This window comes from Corvus brachyrhynchos, unplaced genomic scaffold (assembly GCF_000691975.1).
Source record: "Corvus brachyrhynchos isolate BGI_N302 unplaced genomic scaffold, ASM69197v1 scaffold783, whole genome shotgun sequence".
NCBI classification, from domain to species: domain Eukaryota; kingdom Metazoa; phylum Chordata; class Aves; order Passeriformes; family Corvidae; genus Corvus; species Corvus brachyrhynchos.
Genome location: NW_008236979.1, coordinates 435328 through 453882, shown reverse-complemented (window position 1 = coordinate 453882; position 18555 = coordinate 435328).

Here is an 18555-nt window from a genome sequence, read left to right as displayed (position 1 = left end):
CCTTGGTTCGTTTGTTTGCCTCAGGTCCTGCAAAGTTCAGAGGCGGTTTGCTTTGAACTCCTGCCGGCTGGTAGCAGAAGAGATGTTACAGCTTGTTCTGGGAACCTCACCTTCCTAAGATTTACTCTGTACGGAAAATCACGCTATGAAAAGCCAGTGTCCATAAAGGAGACAGAGGAGTCCTGCAACTTTATTCGAATAAAGGAAGAGAGGCCACTGGGGCACACGCCCGCCGGCTTTTCTCTCTCGAGGTTTCGGGGAGCGCAACCTCCTTTTATTCTAAACTCCCGGCCGCATGTTGCCTTTTTCCTTTCCCCATTGCCTGAGGTAGTAGGACGGTACAGCCTTCCCGAACCGCCTAACCTGTATCCCCCCTTGAACCTGTTATTTTACCCCAAAGTTCAGAAACTTAGGCTTGTGCAGATCCACTTGTCTGTTTCAGGAGCCAAGCTTTCTGGGCTCTGCAACACACCTGCTGCCCAAAGTTAATAGAGATGTTAAGACCCATTTCAAAGATGTTAACACCCATACCTTCACCCATCGAATTGTTTGTAAAGACATTAACGCACATCTTCCATCCTCTCAACTTAAGGTTCAAATCAAGACGTTGTCTCCTGCTTACAGCATGATGAGCAGTCGCAAAAGTTGCTGCCTTTGTAAACGGAGCAGTATAAAAGTAATCCTTGTATTAAAGTTGCCTAAAATGTCCTCTTTTTTTTAAGTGATCCTTCCACAGCCTTTTTCAACTCTACTGTAACCGGTTTTCATTTTACGGTCAGTCAAACCCCCAGAAACTTTTTCCTAACACTGAATTTGGGAATTTATGATATGATGTCTCTGTTCCAAGGAGATGAAGAAAGGGTAATTAATTTCATCTCCTGGTACCCTCTCTAAATAGATAGGTCCAAAGTGACCCCATTAGTCTGGAATTAGATCCAGACCCCACCCCAGGTTCTTTTTACCCTTGAAGCACATAGGAATTTGTTTGGGTTTTGGTTTAATCTGTTTTCCCAGGCACACCATTAAACCTTCACCTAAAGTCCATCAGTGGTCCTGTAAAGGACACAGTAACATCCAGCAGCATCCATTTGAGGTATGTGAGAAAAAAAGTGTCGAACCAAGATCAGGATGTCAAAGTCAAACACAAAGTACAAACATCACAGAGAAAGAGTCTGTGCCTTAAGGAGCTTACAGTCTTGATGGAGGCAACACCTGAAAGTATGTGGGGGAAACAGAGGTGAGAAGTGATTTTCTTAGTTTAATTCCAGAGGGTTTAAGGAGGTCCACAAGTTGCTCTCAGTCCAGGAGTACATTGTACATTGTCTTCCTAACAGAGCTGAGATAGATAATTTCATTGTTCTGTCCATTTCAGTGTCCAGACACGTTTCTTAGCTATTAGACATCTCTTTGTATATGTTTGGTAATGAATTGGTGAGTTCATGCAAAGAGAGGAAAGGAAAATTGTGTTACTGCTTTATATTTTATGATAAAAAGCCGAGGCTGAAGCCTTTGTCGAACAGTCTGCTAATTGTACAATATCACATGTGATTAGGGCTGCTGAACAACTGTCCTCTGTTAAATACTATTATGGGACCAGAAATGCAGTTAAAAGGAGATCACAGTCCAAGACACAAAATCAGTTCAAGAATACTCTTTAATACAGAAACACTTTAAGAAACAGTTTTGCTTACCATGACAGGGAGATACATTCCTTCTCCACTTTCTCAATTCCTTTAAACCAACCAAAAATGTTCTAAAGCCATCTGAACCATCTTTTTCTCAGACTGAAGGAAGATTTTGTTTCAGATCTACAGAAATCACCCAAGTTTTTTAAAATGCTTGAAGTTAACATTCAAAACTTTTGAAATTACCGTTCACAGCAAAGCTAAGATCTCAACAATCTTTTGCCAGGCAAGAGATCTACTCAAAAGCACAAAACCAAAACCAAACCAAAACAAAACAAATAGGCCAACAGAAAAAGACTGGGGTGGTTGTAAGAGGTGCAGAGAATAGCATGATAGTACTTTTGCTGCATAAACAATCATAAATAAAAATCTAAATACAACTAGACAGGTTTCTACATTTAGAACATCAAGGAAGAAACACTGCACCACTGTCTCCTGGCTAAGAACTAACACACTATGAAAATGAAGGAAAGCAAACCTTTTGGCTGCCGTATGCCACAGCAATGCAGCAGAATTTTCATAACTCCAAGAAAGGAATGATGTACAAATGCCAATATTGGTTCTCTTCTGTGCTGATTTGATGGGATTTTTTTGGTGTCAGATGAAGTTAACAAATCTGGCTGAGAGAAGTCAGATCTGTCAATCCTTTCATCTTTACATACATATCTGTAAGTTCCACTTTTCTTGCAAGTGTAACATTTTACACCTTTCATCCTTTCAGTTCTCGACACAGAAATCGTTTACACTTTTAAAGAACTAATGTACTGAACCATCGTGGGTAGATTTAGAACTTAAAAGTATTTGAATAACTTAACAAAAGTTTTAAGTTACTGAATAAAAACAGATAATGAGATTACACACTAGAGTACTGATGTAGGTTATGTGAACAAAGCTTTCCAAGAATATAACCACTGTAGTAGGAAAGCAAAATAAATAGAATAAGTATAAAGTGTAAATATTTCTAGGCTATTACTATCAAAACCTAAGCTCCTGTATACAAGGAGAAAAATGCCAATACATTTACATTCATTCAGTAAAACAGTTTATTTAAAGTTCTCTGTGGTTGCTGTTGTGAGAGAGTGGAATAGATAAAGCAAAACAGTCCCCAAACAGAGACTTCTCCAGCTGCTCAGGATCTCTGCAAAACTCTGAAGACAAGAATAAAGCAGAGACCATCCTCTCCTCCCTATCCCCCATGCACACACAGAAGTACCCCTCCCTGCTCTGCTGGCCCTCTCCTGCAGGCTGAGATCAATGAAGCCTTGCTGCAGACATGCTCCTCACTTAAGGATGCTCAGTACTATTTACAGTGTCCAGTGCACTGGTTTTGCAGTTATGTTGAGAACAATGTAAGTGGCTGAAGAGCAGAGGGAGAAAAAAGAATACCATTGGGCTTGACCTCTTTGCAAGGATATTAAGAGAAACAAATGCTTCCTATGCCCTTTCCTTTCTCCTTGGGACAGATATTACTGGGCTCATTAAGTAGGAGGGACCAAGCTCTGCACTGCTTCTGGACAGGGATGTATAGATGTGCCTTGGCCTATGACATACTGGTGAAACTGGTGTGTAGACAGCTGTAGAGGAGGTAATGGCTGCAGAGTGATTGGAGAGCTTCAAGAGCTGCTCTAGCTTAACACATCAGAGCAGTGCACAGCCTTCCCAGCACACAGTGTACAGGATTCCTCCTGAGCCTGACCGGGGGAACCTGAGTGCAGGCTTCCCCTTTGCTTTCCAAATATGCACCCAACACTTTGTATGGAGGACAGCAAAAGGCTTTTTTTCATAAATCCCATGCTAATTTTTCATTGAGCAACACTGAGCCACCTGGGCCACTCCAAAAAAAAAATTTCTGATCTAATGGAAACCATCGGTCTCTTTCCTGAGGTAAAACAAACTTGTCCCTACTTGTTGGATTCTAGTGCTAACAGAATAATGCTACAATTTGCTGTTCATATTGTCTTATCTGGTAAGTCAACTCTTGGGAGGTATCAATTTTATAAGATTAAAAGTATAAGCCTTCCCTTGCCTACTCATTTTTTCAATATTTAGAAAGAAATATAAGCCTTCCCTTGCCTACATATTTTTGCTAAACTTAGAAAGAAATAAAGTTCACAGAAAATTCACTGGCACATTTCTAAAGTGAAACCTCGATAGAAAAATCTTACCTTTCTTTAAAACCCATGTGAGTATTTCGCTACAGTAGTCACATTTGTTACCATCATCTCCAAGAAGTAAACTGCCATACAATAAAGACTGTTAATGCTGTAGGAAGTTTACCAAACTCAGAAGCATCTACAAAACAACAGAGGGGGAAATTAATGCTTATGTTATTTTTTCCAATTTTTTTTTCCATTTTTTATCTGGAGGAAAAAATCTTTAGAGTCAGTTCTGTATTTTTTAATGCATATGCATGAGCTGAGGTGTAAAATCTATTCTACAAAGAAAGAGCCAGACTTCTATTGGAATGTTTGTTCCTTTGCAGAATTTTTTCATGAAGAAAAAAATAATGATATTTTTGCACTCTTATTTTTAAATTGTAGACTGTGGATGAAGAATAACAGGATAAATTACAAGTTGGCTCCAGGTCCATTTAGAGGTGAAAGATGCTTCAGAAAGACAGAGACCAGACAACACCAAGTTCTATCAGCACCGATAATGACATCGTCACTGTTTGAAACACCTCTCTGCTTTCAAATAAAAGTCTACCAGACCAGGCAATAAAGTGATTCTATTTTTCTGTATTCTTTCTGTACACAAGCTAAAAATTAAATAGACAACCTGACAACATTTCCATCTATGAAAGAATGAAGCTGCCGACATTGATCTTGACTCTTAGTATGAACCTTTTATTTTTTAAAATACAAAGTTTTTAGAAGTCTTCCTACTGAATAGATGTGTAACTGGATGCCATGCTGAAACCTTGAGGCATCCTACACTGACATTTCCCACTGCAAATGTCGCTTCTGCTGAGCATTTTTCTGCATTCATTCTGCTGCCTTTCATTTTCCCTGCTATTCCTTCTGGAGTTTTTCACAATCTTGGTTAATCTTGACTAAGCTAGGGCATTTTTTCCTTGTCAGCAAAGCTCCATCTCACAATTCAACCTTTCTTACACATCATTAGTAGGTGTACTGAATTTATCCAATACCCTTTAATGATCCCGAAGGGACACCGCTATCAGACTTTTCTAGCTGAGAAAGCATTTACTTTGAGTTATTTTCTCTCATTCTTTTCTAAATTAGGACATGATCTTTGGGATTCATACCACCGTTGCCTTTATTTCTGTATTTGTTCTTTTTATTCATAGCTTCAACAAAATACTGAAAAAACTATTGGAAGATAATGAAATTACATTGACCTTACTGGGATTTACACCCTTCCTTCAGAATTTAGCAGAGGTTTCCACATTTTTCTGGCTAGCTTGCTGAATGATATTAAAAAAAAAAGCCTTACTAAAAGAATTTGAAAATAAAAATAAACCATATGCTCCAATTTTCTCCTATCCACTGTTTTTTCTTTGCAAGGCTTAGGAAGAAGGCATTTATTATTGTTGGCTTACTGGTTCTTACTCATCACATTATACTTTACCCAGCAGCTTTGTAACTCCTACACCAATTTCTTCCAAGGCTATTTAAGCGTGACTTCTCCATCCATGTTGTCAGGCTGACAAATTTCATCTCTTTTGAAAAAAAAAAAAAACCAAACCAAAAAGTAAGATGTTGGGTAACTGTTAAACCAGCAGTATAATCAATATCTTGATTAATACAATTTTTATCTTAATATCACAGTTCAGCTCCTTTGGAATGACACTGCTTAGTCTTAGTGATTCTACTTCAAAATCTCATGTGAATTTCTTTCTCTTCTTTAAAAAAAACCCCTAACCTTTTAATAATGACTATACTGGTAACCTCCTTAATACTTTAATACTTAATTTTACAATATGTTTTTAATACAGCAATGAAATTATTTGCTCTTCCTAAAATTACCTTCTCCTTTCCAGTTGCTACTTTTGGAGCCTACTTAATTTTCTTGGGTTTTTTTTCCTTTTGTGTATTAAAAAAAAAAACTTCTTTCTTTTTTCAGTTAATACTTGAGTAGTTATACTGTTAGACTTTGGAAACTGATACTTGCAAAAAATGGGGAAAAAAGTACATCAAATAGTCTGCAACAAGGATAGTGAAACAATAATTGCACTAGGCATAATGGAATAATGGAACAAAATTATGCTCTTTTTTTGCCATTTGATTTGCATAAAATTGGCAAAAATGAGAGGCTACACATGCATTGATCCCTGTCTTGTCTTCTAGATGTCATAAAAGAATTGAGTAGATTAAATTTTCCCTCAGTATTAATGTTGAAACAGACATTATATGCCAAGAATCTAACTGGCATATTGTATTCATTCAATGCAACTATTTTCAGTAATTTGAAGGAATAATTCTCTTGTATAAATATAACACTTTGTCAAGCACACAAGCAGTTATTTAATTGGATGAAGACATTCATTTCCATAGCTTCAGATAATGGTGGAAATAATAATTAGTAAGAATTACATTATTTCCCTGAAGTAACAAGGTTTATTGCCACAGATGAGCAAAAAATGTGTGTGGCATCTCCTGTTTGTGTACCTGGGCACTGTGGTGCTGCAGGGGGGAGGTTGAAGAAGCTGTGAGTTGAGATGCTGACCTTATCCAGCCAGGGATAAAGGCGTGGGATGTGCCATGGGCAGGTCTGGCTGCACAGGATGCAGGATAGTTCTCTCTGGGACCAACTGGTGAGGGAAACCTTCTCACCAGCCTGGCAAGTTGTTCCTCTTGAGCAAGGCTTTGAACCAGTTTTAAAAGGTGCCAGAGAAAAAAAGTCTGCAGGCTTTTCTCCCTGCTCTTTTCAGGCTACAGATTTAGAATCTGCATAGTCAAAGCCAAGGAAGACAGGAGAGAGAAGAGAGAATTGAAAAGGTTCTAAGAAAGGGAGAATGTGAAGTGAGCCATCAAACACCTGCAGTACAGATCCACAAGCAGAAACACAAATCAGTTCTGGTGGAAAAACCTCTGAGATCATCAAGTCCAACCTATGCCCCAACACCACTGTGTCAACCAGACCACGGCCATGTCCAGTCTTCCCTTAAACACCTCCAGGAATGGTGACTCCACCACCACCCTGGACAGCCCATTCCAATGTCTAATCACGTTTTATGTAAAGAAATTCTTCCTAATGTCCAACCTAAACCTCCCCTGGTGCAGCTTAAGACTTTGTCCTTTTGTCCTGTCGCTGGTTGCCTGAGAGAAGAGGCTGAACCCGCACCTGGCTACAGCCTCCTTCCAGGGAGTTGTAGAGAGTGACCAGGTAATCCCTGAGCCTCCTTTTCTCCAGGCTAAACAGCCCCAGCTCCCTCACTGCTCCTCATAGGACATGCACTCCAGACCCTGACAGAAATATTTGCTGAACACCAACTGAAAAATGGGAGAGACAAAGTGCACATAATGCCAGCTTTAAACAAAAGATTTTTCTGATCAAGAGGCTCTTTCAATGTAGCAGCTACTGGAGATATCCAAGGGGCAGAAACTGGCAAGACCTAAAGGTCTGGACCTCAAGGGAATGGGAATACATTCCCTAGTAGTAGGATGAGAATACAACTATCTGAGTCTCTCTTTGAAAAAGCGTTAAGGCAGGACATAGTTGTCTATTGAATTCTTCAGATGTGCTAGGGACTGCTTTTTTATTTCATGAAGTGGAGGAAATTACACAGAAAGTAGCTATTTTAAATTTAATTCTAATTCTTTAGGAGGAAGTGGTTGAGAATCTTAAAGTGGAAGTTAATTCAAGAGAAAAAGATAATAAAAATGATAAGTCTTCCATTCTTCCTTTAAATTGCAACTAACAAAATAAGGGTAATGGACTTCAAATAGCTCAGGGAAATGCAAGTATCTAGCAGTGATAAGGAAAAAAGGAATGTAAGAGATAAAGATAGGACAGCAAATTACCCTAACATGGAGGAAATATTAGAAGTCCATAAAAAATTAACATGATTGCATCAGGAATTCTTTAACAATCTAAAAATCTAAAAGAAAATCATAAAATATGGGAAAAAATACACATATATAATGGCAAGTATAAAGAAATAGCACAAACAAGCCAGAATAAAATGAAAAAATGCTGAAGCAGAGAATAAGTCACAAGTGGCATAATGATATTCATATTCAGTTCAAATGGGACAGATCTGTACTGGAAATAATAGTAACTTCTACACTGCTTTGTATCAGAAGACTGCTGTTTTCCACAAGGATTATACCACATTACAATGCCTTGTCAATCATTTTTCAACCGTTTTCCTCTCCAAAGTCTCCCTCTCGTACTGATGCTGTACCTCTTGAATTCCTCTAAAAGCAATTTCACAACTTGAAGCAAAGACAGATGGTGGAGTTTCATTTTCTCAGGTGCCTTTCCCAGTCACATTGACTTTAAATGTCCACTGCCATTACAGGATGAGACATGAACCTGGCTCACTGAAATTAATCCCATGTATCACAGTTTACATGAGTGAGAGTCACACGTGGTCATATTAAATATTAAAATGATGTACAAAACAAGATTATGAAATACAATGTTCAGCTGTGTCTCACAAAGAATATCTGTGGCTTCATTGCTGCTAAAAACAAGTTATTACCTGTGCAGCAGTATCAAGAAAGCCACACACTGAAAAGTAACACTCTGGATGGGTTATACCTCTAACTACAAATGTTGTTATGCCATGAAGACAAATAGCTGCAGGCTATAAAAAAGGCTGAGAAAAGGAAGGTTTAATAAAATCTCGTGGAAAAAAAATTTATGCAAAATATTCTTCCTTCACAACACTGTTTTACACTGCAATATAAATAACTGCATTTTGTGCTTCTGCATTTTCCTCCTTTCCCTCAGTTTTCTAGCCTAGGGGAAGATTGCATTGTTATTTACCAAAAAACAAAGTAAGAAAAATGTAGTGTGGTCTGAGTTGCTTTCGATCTACTTCATACAAATGTCTAACTACATTGACAGATATTTTTAGTAATAAACTTTGTCTATATAGTTTACTGGCTGAAAAGCCACTATAATTTAAGGCATATTATAAAGTTTTACCCTAATGTTAAAATGTTAACATACATGTGCACACACATGAACACGAATGTGCACACAACACACACAGCATAGCAAACTTTTAAAATTTTGTAATTGTTCTATGATTTTTTTGTTGTTGTTCACATTCCCTCACCTACATACACACCTTATTCTAGACTCTGATTTTATGAAGTAGAAATAGCCAGGTGTTACTTCCCCTGCTGAAATGGACTGTCTTCAGCAAGGCACCCATAATGTCTTGAATAAAAAGGCTGTTTGATGTCCAAGGTTGACTATGAACACCTGCCAAATATAAAATGAATGCCAATTTTATAAATAACAGATAGTATTCCTGTGAGTATTTTGGGCAAAAATTAATGCTCATATCTCTCTGAAGAATGTCAGAAAATTATACCTGCAGAACAACAGCGCATCGTGTGAAGGGTAGGTTTAGACCCTGAGCTTTCACAAGTTTGTATGGTCTAGAATTAAAGAGAATAAACTCAGGAATTTCAGCCAGGGTCTTGAGGGAAAACTATTTTATGTGCCTTCGATGGCTCCTTGCCTCTTAACTAGCAGGAAACACTGGCAGTAGTCAGCTTCCTAAAGGAAAGAATGCGGAAAAATCTCTGTGGAATGGTGGTAGCAATTCACACCTGAGGAATTCTAAATCCAGCAAAGCCTTGTGTAACTGCTGAGCAGCTGGTGCTGTCTCCACCTCCAGAGGTAGCATAAAAACAGAGGTGATGAAATCCACGTGGGAGATAAAAAACGTCTTCAGGTTTAGTGACCTCAAAAAGAAGAAAAACATTGAAAAGATAGACCTTATCTGAGCATGGAAATGTGACATTGTCTTTAGCAAGCATTCAGCCAAACCTGTGAAGTGCTTGAGCTTCTTTGGGGTACCTCCAAGAGAAGACATTTCACATACAAAACTAATTTGTAAAGTCTAACAGCAAAAACATTCATTTAAAAAATTACCACTTCACCTTTTTTTCTTTCTTGATCACCCATTTGAGATCAAGATCAGAGTAGAGAATCCTCCTCCATGTTTGTGGATTTGCATCAGAAGTTAAGATCTGATTATGTGGTGGAGAGCAAGGGATAGAAAAAAGTTAGGAACCTTTTTGAAAAGCAATTATGGAAGGGAAAAAGTATGTAAACAGATGAGTACATTACTTGAAATCTGGGCAGAAATAGAGCCTACACTCTCCAAAGCTCAAGAATGTAATTGTTTTGCACATTTGATGCTTTTCTTTGCCTAATTGCTGCTCTCTGGCCTTACTTCCAAAACTTTTGACATTGTGTCTGTGCAAAAAACCACCACATTGCATTTTATACAAGGGCTGTCTCTCACATGCCTGTGTCAGAGGACATCTGCATTATGAAGCAAGACCAGAACAGTCCCTAAATTAAGGGAGAAAGAGGGAGGGAAGGCAAAAGTCTGTCACACTCTCTATTATGGCAGCTGATTTTCACATCTGCAGAGAAATATAAGTGTAATTCAGATGACTCGTCAAGGGAAATATGATTGAATTATCTCTGTAGCCCAGCTGAAAGGTGAAATGATGAGCAACCTGGAATTAAATTAAAAACCTAAACCCATTAAAGTATTCAGATTTCCCAGACTAAGATAAAAGTGAAAAACCTTTGAAATTAAGCAGTCTTCCTACCCTTATCTCTGAAGCTGAAGACGCTGCTGCTTTGGATAACACAAAGGAAGCCAGGCTGGATTATTGCTCATTTGAACACTGGTTCTCAAATGCACCATATTTTCCTCAAGAAATGAACATTATTCATTTCAGCTTATGCTGGATATCAACGTAGCTGGAGAAAAGGACACAAAATAAATTACCAACCATCCTTTGATCCCAACACACTCCCACTGCTCCACTTCCCCACTCCAGAGAACAATGCAAAGGAACCAAATCTCTTCCTTATTCTTGGCACAGAGCTGCACATCCTGAATCCTTCAGAGCTCATTCCTTTTCTGAAGAATGTCTTTTTTCTTAATAAATTTGAAACTATGCACAAGATTTCCTCAAGTGACAGTTTTCTCACATGATTTCTCCCTTGCTTTCAAAGTGATTCCTGTTAAAATATAATTCATAAGTCTCACCTTGTCTGGCTTGAAGAGACAAACAAATAGTTCTCTTTGAGGAATCAAAGTCTATTCATCCATGCCATCACAAGGAAGTACATTTCTGCACAGAAATATTCCATTCTCATGTGCAGTATAAACAAGAAAACAAATGTGTTTTTCTGTTTTAACCCATTTTCATGTTGGGGCAGTTACACTTTCGCAGCATGTGAAATAAATTCTTGTCTGCTTTCATAAAGGCATTTAGAAAATAATAATGATAAAACAACACCATCTAACCTTTATTCTCAAAAGTGCAGTTAAAGGCTGAGTCACAGCCTGACAACTTAAATTAATGCAAAAACTTATAAAACCCTTGTATCATCTCACAAAACCATAGTTCAAATAGAGTCACAAGGGATCAAAATCAAACTCACTTCATGTGTAACAAAGTGAGACCCATTCTTCTGCATATTTATTCATTAGGTGATGCACCCTCATCCCTTTCCTTCTGTTTACAAAGACTTCAGGCCAGGCACCTTTTCTTTGAAACTTGCATGGCATTGACATAATAAAGCCCCAATCCCAACAAGGGTCAATGGATAGAAAATTAATAGAAATATTTTCTTATAATACTACTGTTATAGTTATTGGAAAAATAGCTATCACTTTTCAGCTGCGTTTTGAATACAAGTAAAATTGAAGGTAAAACTGTTTCACAGCTCCTGATCCCTTCTGCCTCCACAATGGAAGCAGCTCCAATGACTGAGAAGCAAACTTACCCTGATATGAGCTACATCAAAGGACACAAAATTACCAGGAGGAAGCTAAAGGAAGAAGTAATTATTATGATCATGCTTCTACAATCAAAATTTTCCAGTAATATTTTTACAGCCTTCAGAAACTCTTCAGTGGAGAAAACTCATTACTGTACTTTAGTATTATTCCTCAAGCATTTGCATATATGCCAAATAACAATGTGGATATCAATGGAGATTCCCTTAATAAACATTTTTTAAAATTAAACTTTAAATATAAAACATCTAAAATGGTTTTACTTCTTCCATCATCAAAATATTATGCTGGTGTAGTTAAATTTCCCTTTAGCCTTGGGTTTGGATTCTACAGAATTAAGTATTCCATTTCAAACCACATATGGTAGTTCAGTGATTTACACCTCATCTAATTTTGCTAGATGTCAGAAGCCCTTTTAATGAGTGCTTGGAGGGTTTCATTCCATTATAGTGCCAAAGAAGCTGATGCTGCATTTTCTTTCAAATTCAAAAAATTTGTTGGCTGACATCCAAATTGCAATCAAATAATAATGAATTTTTAAAACAACTTCTTCCCAGGCAGAATCTCAAGAATAAAATGGAAAAAAAATTACAAGAACAAATGTGTCAGATTTATACAACTCTTTGCAGCAACTGTCCAGCGGATGAAGCACATTGCTAGAATCTCTCAGAAAGAGAACCAGTAAGATTTGGAATGTTTCTTCATCTAAAAAACTGAAAACAATAACAATTTCACATGTTCAGTGTTCCTGCTGGATTAAAAAGAATAAGCTAAAAGCAAACACAATCTGAAAAAAAAAATCTGTTTAAAATCTCCTCTACTGGTAACTCTTCATTGCACTGGACAGAAGGAAAGCACAGTAGAAACCTAAAAATATATACACAGTCAAGGAAGATTCTGACAGGATTGATTTTGAGAAACCATGGCAGAGAATAAACACTAAACAAGAGGTTTGAATACTAGGCTCAGTCCTACCACTGGTTTTCTACATGGCAAGTCAGAGAATTACATTTATCTGCATTTAATTTCAAAACCTACAACAGCCTTTGCAATGCACCCTTTCTTCTACCCATCCTTCCCCTCTTCTGCTACCTGTTCTCACACCATGTGTGCAAAACCCCCTGCCACCCAAAAAGAAAAGGCACCTCTGTGCATTCCTGTAAGCAAAGCAAAAAAAAAGATCCCTGAATGTTATCACAGACTATTTGGAGAACAGTGAACAGAGAATTTCCCAATTAGTTTATATCAGGTTTGAATGAGCTCACTTTCCCCTGCCTTTCAATCTGATGGTTTGTAAGAGTCCTGTTATAAAGATGATTTTTCATAAATTAAAACACCATTCATGATCCCAGTGGAAATTATATGGCCAGATGGAATATACTTCATGTATATAATTGATGACCAGTCTTGCTAGAAAGCTGAGTTGTCAGGACCTGCTGAGGTGGCCAGGTGCTCTTTGTGATGATATTTGTAAACACATGTACAGTTAAAAACCACTTATTTATTTATTGGTTTATTACAAAAAAGTTCCAAGTATCATCTGATCTGTTAGCTACATATTTCTATAATAATTATTAACAACAAGAGACAAAGATCATTCTAGCCAGAATTTAATCAACACTCTACTCTCCTGCATATAAACAAAATCTTGCAATCCCATGCACGTTGCTTTCCTGCTTGTCCTGGGAATAAAAGGACACTAATTTCCCCTTATTTCTTTATGCAAGTCTGTAGGTTAGGTGTCAGTTCAACTTTTATACAGAAGCAATTTTTATTTCCTGGAAGATAGGATTATGTCTTTGGATGCAGTGACCCTCCTTCAGAACTTTTTATTTCCATAGAAATATAAAGCTGGAAGGGACATCACCTAGCCCTGGCTTTCTCTTTTTTAATCTAAAAGAGTCCCATTTCACACAGTCTTTCTTCAGAGATCATATTTGCTAGACCTCTGACTGCTCTCTAACACCTCTCACAACTCTGTTCCAAAATCCACTTTGACAGTTACTCCTTTGTTCTGAAAGGGAATTGATTCTAAGGCAAAATTAAATTTATTATTTAATTCTCCTTTCCCCTTTATCTTTTTTCATTTTCTTTCCCTTTTATTCTTTTTTTTTTTTTTAATTTCTTCACCAGTAAATGCAACCATGGTAAAGATTCTTTTCTAGTTATAATAACATGTCCTAAGTGTCATAACAACTTCTTCCTCAGTTGCTGAGCATGCTCCCTTTTTATATGTCTGCATAATTTACTATCACATAACTAACAGATTTAGAGTTTAACATTCATAAGCACACTAAGTATTTCTTCTGTGAATAGCTCCAAATTATGTTTTTCATTATTTCAAAGTGCACTTCTTTACTGTGGCCTGGAATTTCCTTGACAGAAAGCACTTTGAAAAGTGTTTTTTCTGTGTTATTACATGCACTAAAGATTAAGAAATTGAGCAATATAATTTTTACCATTGGGTAACTGAGATAAATATTTTCTTATGCCTGGTTGAAGAGATTAATGCACTGACTCAGTACATTTCTACTATTTTCATGAAATAAATATAGTAATCAGCCCTGGAATTTTCAAAAACATCCTAAAACACAGGCAAAAATTAGTCCACCATGGAATACTGTGATCATTTCTGTGCAAATGCTTTACACTTCTTTCTGATGTTGCTTTTTTCAGGATGTTATCTTGGAAATTTCTTGAAAATACTCCTCTAGTGGAGATATTCAGGACATAGTGGATGTATAGACCTCTTTTTTTAGTGAACATAAATATCTACCATCCTGGAAAGTAAAGATTGGTCTTGTTCTCAGCTGCATGGCTAAGTAGATATCGAAGGAATAAATGTTACTGAAGGTCCCAAATGAAGTCATAGAATGGTTAGGGCTGGGAGGGACCTTAGAAATCATGTAAATCCAACCCCCCTGCCATGGACAGGGACACCTTGCACTAGACCAGGTGGAAGCAAAAGACATCAGCTAGGTTAAGTAGCTGGGTGGAAGGAATGTTTGCAGACAAATGCCCTTACCTAGAAAGAGCTCTTCCAGAGCAGCACATTTTTGAGACTGCAGAAGTTCACAGGTGCCACCTGAGTCTCTTTTCATTCTCTGTCTCTCTGAAAGAATTTTGTCTCTAAGGCTCTCAAGCTAGAGTCAGATTTCTCACTCTTAGTTTTAATCAAAAGGCATTGGTGCACTTTGTAAATAGCAGAACAATTTTTTACCAGCCTCACTGCAGGAAGTTCATCTTTTCCCTCTTCTTTAAAGTAAATTTTTAGCCTGGAAAAAAAACCCACCACCACATATTTACTGAAATATTTTACCCCAAAAAATTAGTGACGATTAAAAGGGGGTAGCAAACCCAATGGCAGTGGTTATTTTATTACACATTACAAAAAATGCCAAATGTTTCATTAGGTGGAAACCACCATTATTTTAAAAGAAAAAAGCGTAACAGCAGAACACCTGTAATGAAATTACTCCTGGAAGTCTGAAGAGTTCAGCTGTTGGCATAACAGGTTTTCAACATGTGAGAGCTGTCACTTTTTCTTAGATTGAAAGGTATGAACTTGTTATAGATACACTTGTTTCTGATGGCAAAAGAAAAATACCAAGGTGGGATTTTAAACACAACCTACTGGTTTGAAAATGAACACTGGATCTCCTAGGGTTTCTTTTTTTCCTTCCAAACTGCTTTTCTTCTTCTTCCAAGAACCCTGAAGCTAGTGACCTTCCATGCTCTGGAATCAAGGTTTCAGTATCTAACATTGTTGGAAATGGGTACCTACTTTCTTTGGATTTGAAACCAAACTTATGATATTCTGACTTTTAAGTAATAGTATAAAATATCCACTTTGAGTGCAGTTTACAAGAAAGGCTTTTTAACAAATTACCTGTACATTTGGGCTTTTTCTGTCTGTGTACCAGATAATGAATGCTTAGCACAAGGAGCTCTGTATCAGCAGCATTGAGCAAATTTGCCCACTTATCTCTTCATGATTCTGTGAACCTGTATTCCTGCATCTGCTGCATTAACAGATTCAGAACCAGTAATGTGGAACAAACCTGGCTCAACCACTTGGCTCAGAACTATTTTACCAGGAAAAAGAACAAAATAAACCCAACAAACCATAACCCAGATCAATCCCTCCACGTAATTCAGAATATAGTTGCTATATCTTCAGTAACAGAATTGCTAGAATGACTCAGTTACTCAGTCCTAAAGACTGCCAGTGATGCCAGATAGCCTTGTTTTGTAAATATCCCATATTCTCACTTTGGCACTGGACAAACTCGTTTCAGATACAAAAACAGTCACACATTTTCCAAGTTGTTGGGAAATAACCCAAGTGAGATTATAAACAATGGAATCTGAGAAACTGGCTTGATGCCTTTGCAAAGGCTTTGATATGGGCTGTTGGCTCACTCCAGCATTTTGAAAACAGTTAAACATATTTTCCTGGTAGCAATGTTTTTCCATTGTTGTGCTATCCCAGCATGGGATCATAGCAGAGAGTGGCTCTTTCTAGGCATAAAATAGAGTCTGACCAACCAGAAAGTGGGTGTGAGTGTGACAGGAGTACAGAAGAGGGGAAGAAGGAGGGTGTCAGCGGGTCAGCGCCTCCCAAGGTAGAGACCTGCACAGAGAAGGTTTAGATTTTCTCCAGCCCTGGATTTCTTTTGAATTGCTAGAGTAAACAATCACTGTTTTGAGGAGCTGTAAAATCACCTGCTTAAATTACTACATGCCTTGGGAGTGAGAAATAAACTGTAAATTAAAGAGAGCACAAGACTGGAGCATTGGAAAGGAACATGGATATGAGCTATGGGTATCTTTGAGAAGGCTGCTTTGTGTCTGGGAGGAAAGGGAAATTTTCCAGATTCTAGATCCAAACCATACCATGACAATTCAGGGGATTAAGGCTCCAGTTCAGAGGAATTGAAACTTCAATGAAATCTGAACCTGGGCTATAAGCAGATATTCAAATTGCTCCTTATTAAGCAAAGGGCTTAGCTGTTTGTTTAATTTATAACCAGTCAAAATGAAAACAATTTCATCATATACCTAAATGCTTTTCTAAATTAAAACTTCACAATCTTTTTCTGGAAACTGAAAAGGAATATTTACAACAGCGTGGATATGGTGCAGCATTTTTCCACATTTCAATATAGCCATAGTTCTACAGTTAGTAAATGCAGTCTTTGTCTACTTTTTAAAATTAATGAATCCTGTGGGAGCTTTATTTAATAGTCAGAAGTTAATTGCTTTACAATGCCTTTCAGTCCAATCAAGACCATTTCTAGCAACTTCCTGGACTGTAGCAGTGACAAATCATTCATCCCAGCAGTGAGGGATTATCCAAAACTGTAGTGTAGCACTGGAAAAGGTTTTCCTCCAACAGAGTTTAAGTTGTGGATTTTGTTACGGTGTTTGCTTCTACCTCACATCACCTTTATGTGTAAGAAAAACTGAAGTAAATCAATATTTTCCCTGGTTTGGCTCCCTGAATTTAACTACAGCTTGACCTTTCTTGTCCTTGTCAAACGCATTCTGTGCAGTAAGAAGGGAATTCACTTAGCTCTTTCCCATCTGAAGGTAAGATTTTTAACTACCCGAATAAACAGAATACACCAGGCAATTTTTTCCCCTCTAGATAACCAATTCTTTTTAAAACTGTCTGTTCTGGGTTTTACATAGTGAAATAATTGAAAAAATCTGACCTACCACTCACTGCAGTAACTAAGAATCTTTTCTTGACTCCAGTGGCCTTTGGACCATGCTCTAAATGAAAGGTGATTTTCAGTTGTAGACAAATAAGAAAACAGAATTTAAAGGGACACATTGTTTCAAACAGACACATTCAATTCCTTAGTAACAATTTAAGAAGTCACAAGGGAAATGAGTTTTCACGGTCTCATCATTTCTTTGATGTAAAAGTGCACACTCCATCTTTTTGGCATTTTGTTCAACAGAAGAGCACATGAAAAAAGAGCCCCACTGTGCATAAAGAGAATAAAATATGTTCAAGAAGAAACAGGAAAAGAAATTCAGGTTAATATGAAGGTCAACCTTTTTCTGTGTTTCAAATCTGCACTTTGCTGAGATCATAAAGAGAAGTAAAAAAAGGTTTAATCTTCATTGCTGTCATCCCTTAGCTGCAGAAGAATTAAAATCCAAACAGAGATGTTTTGGCTTGTGTTAGAGTGGTAAATTACTATTAGATTTTAAATTATCTGTCCCTGAAATACCAGACCTTATATGGCACACACTGTACTTTATATAAAATAAAGCAAATGCCTCATTAAGGGTATTAACAAACTCCCAGACCATTTTTACATTCTGCTCACCTCGTTCTGCACAGAACAGCAGTGCAGCAGCCACAACAGAGCCACAGATATGGGCCAGTTTGGACAAACCATCTCTCAGGCCCATCTCTCTGACTGCCCCCACACCATATCTGAACTGAACCACAAGAACCAGCTGGAGTCTGATGGGGGCTCTATAAAGGTCCCTTCCAACCCAAACCATTCTATGAATCTATAACTCTGAGCATGGGACATTCTCACACTCTCCCCAGGCTCTGGTATTTTGGGTTTGGGATAAGGCTTTTTTCTGACAAAACCCCAAAAACAACCAAACACAAAAAAACCAAGCAGGAGAGGTAATATGACTTGGAGCAGGAGTTGACAGGGCTGCTATAGAAATATTTCATCAGCTACTTTAAAATTTAACTGAAAATGGTTTTTTAATGCCAATATTTTATTAATCTACTCGGTTAGCCCTCCTTTGCAGGAGAACTGCTAGACAATGACAATGCCTTCTATTTATAACCTATCAGAGCTGCAAGACAATTCTCTCAATCATGTACCATGAGTATGTTTTACCAGTAGTGGTGGAAAGAGT